Raw genomic sequence first — 3,094 nt, forward strand, 5'->3', positions numbered from 1 at the left:
AGCAGAGGTTGACATCAGCTCCGATCCTGGCACTGCCACGACCGGGTATGCTCTATGAGGTATACACCGACGCGTCCAAACACGGACTCGGTTGTGTGTTGATGCAGGAGGGGCACGTAATCGCTTACGCGTCGAGGCAGCTAAAGAAACATGAGGAGAACTACCCGACGCATGATATGGAGCTAGCAGCGGTAGTTCACGCGCTGAAGATCTGGAGATCGTATCTGTACGGGGAGAAAGTTAAGCTCAACACGGATCACAAGAGCTTGACTTATGTGATATCTCAGAAGGATCTGAACCTGAGACAGCGAAGATGGCTGGAGCTGATTGCAGATTACGATCTGGAGATAGCCTACCACCCAGGGAAGGCTAACGTAGTGGCAGACGCTCTTAGTCGGAAGAAGAACTTAGCGGGCATACGCCGCGGAGTTGACTGCGATGTTGGGACATCTCTCGTTGACAGTGGAAGAGTCGACGCCGACTCTGATAGAACGCGCAGTCAGGGGACAGCGCGGTGATCCATTACTCGCTCGATACATGGATCACATCGAGGAATATAGCCTTAAGGGCTATCGTATCGACGAACAGGGAGCGTTGAGACTGGGGAACCGACTATGTGTGCCCGATGACCCAGAGCTGAGGCAGGAGATTTTGTCGGAGGCACATCAGTCGAGGTTAGCGATACATCCCGGAGCAAGCAAGATGTACCAAGGACTGCGACAGTGGTATACTTGGCCGAGAGTCAAGAGGGATGTGGCGGACTACGTAGCGAGATGCCTCACTTGCCAGCAAGTGAAGGCAGAGCGACAAATGCCGGGAGGGAAGCTACAACCGCTGGAGATACCTGAGTGGAAGTGGGATTCGATCGCCATGGACTTCGTGGTCGGATTACCACTCACGCCCAGCAAGAAGAACGCCATTTGGGTAGTCGTGGACCGACTAACCAAATCCGCTCATTTCCTCCCCATCCGGCAGGAATATTCGATCGAGCGACTGGCGCAGACTTACGTCGATGAAATCGTGCGTCTGCATGGGGTTCCAAACGAGATCATCTCGGACAGGGACGCCCGATTTACGTCACGCCTATGGAAGGCGATACAGGAGGCACTAGGGACGAAGCTCAAGATGAACACTGCATACCACCCTCAGACAGATGGCCAATCGGAGCGGACGATACAGACTCTGGAGGACATGCTCCGAGCTTGTATTATGGAGTGGGGAGCTCCGTGGGACCAGTATCTGACATTGTGCGAGTTCGCGTACAACAACAGCCATCACACGAGCATCGGAGTGTCTCCATATGAGGCCTTGTACGGGAGACCGTGCAAGACACCGTTGTGCTGGACAGAGATCGGAGAACGTCGCGAATTTGGGCCGGAGATCGTGGAGGAAACCACGGAGGCGATACGGAGGATTCGCGCCCATCTGAAGACGGCGCAGGACCGACAGAAGTCATATGCCGATCAGCGACGTCGAGACCTCGAGCTTGATGTCGGAGATTACGCCTTTCTTCGGGTACAGGCAATGCGAGGTCATGCGAGGTTCGGACAGGGCGGGAAGCTGAAGCCGCGCTACATCGGACCTTACCCCGTGATCGCGAGAGTGGGAGCTGTTGCATACCGTCTTGGATTGCCACCGGAGCTGGGGAACATCCATGACGTGTTTCACGTGTCGATGCTGCGGAGGTATGTAGCGGATCCTTCTCACGTGCTACGGCCCCAGGAGTTGGAATTTACGGAGGCTGCATGCTTCCGCGACGAGCCGCTGCAGATTGTGGACTGGAAGATCAAGAAGTTGCGTACGAAGGAGGTACCACTCGTGAAAGTCTTGTGGCGAAGCCAAGGGGTCTCTGACATGACTTGGGAACCCGAGGCAGAGATGCGTCGTAGTTATCCGCATCTATTCACTTGAGCCTTGTACGCACTCCTTATGTATGACGTTTGGGTTGTAACAGACTTAAGTTTCAGATGACGTGAAGTTATGAAATATGTTTTGGTGATGATACTCCGTGATTCTGAATTCGAGGACGAATTCATTTTAAGGGGGGAGGATTTGTAATACCCCGAAACCCGAATGGAATATTTAATTATTTAAATATAAATAATTAAATAGGAACATCACGAAATCACCAAGAATAAATAGTACAATGCCGAGGAAAGGCACGAGGATCGTCACATGCGGGAAGGATCGACAAGGAACGAAGAAACGGAAAAGAAAAAAAAAAGGGAGGTTGGTCCGCCGGACCAGGAGTGGTCAGCGGCGGACCAACCCAGGCGGACCCAGCTGGACAGCGCGGACCGGAAAGAAGAAAATTTAAAAAAAAAAGATTCCGGTCCGGCGGACCAGGAGTTGGTCCGGCGGACCGGAATCCGACAGGTTTCCAGCTCGCTCTGTTGCGAGTTTCGGGACGCGAGAACTCGTCGGAAATTGCATCCACACGCGTCCAGCCACCGTCCGACGCCTGGAGGACGCTGCAGGCTTGCCCCTGGGCCTGGATGTCGGCCCCTGCGACCTCTCTCCCGCGACATAAAACCCTCCCAACCTCTACATTTGGCCATGGCGAGCTAAAATTGGGGAGAAGAAAAAGAGAGAAAAAGGGAGAGAGTGGAGGCGAACCAGAGAGAAAGGAGCTCGGAGAAACCAAGAGGGACGTGCCCAGACGTGTCCCGGAGCTTCACGCGTCGTGTGGAGCCACGGGGAACTCACACGAGCTCGGTTAAGCTCAAGAACAAGTGAGTGGCTTGAGTTGGATTTGTGCAATCTCGTTTTCAATGTTTAATGGTGCATTCGAGATTTTCTTTGCGTGTTTGAGACTTAGAACATGTCTAGGGATGTAAATGCATGTTTAATTGGTATTTAGAAGCCACCCCGAATCGATTCGGGTGAGAAAAATCGATCTGAAATCGGAGAAAAACGCGAGGAAGAAGAAGGTTCCAGTCCCGGTCCGCCGGACCATGCGTGGTCAGCTCCGGACCAGGACTGGAAAACACATGCAGTCCGCCGAGCCACGGGAAGAGAAGGCGGACCGAGGAAAATATACGCCTGGTCCGCCGGACCAAATCCTGGTCCGCCGGACCAGACGTGTTCCGCGGTC

Source organism: Tarenaya hassleriana, unplaced genomic scaffold (assembly GCF_000463585.1).
Source record: "Tarenaya hassleriana unplaced genomic scaffold, ASM46358v1 Cleome12, whole genome shotgun sequence".
Classification (NCBI taxonomy): domain Eukaryota; kingdom Viridiplantae; phylum Streptophyta; class Magnoliopsida; order Brassicales; family Cleomaceae; genus Tarenaya; species Tarenaya hassleriana.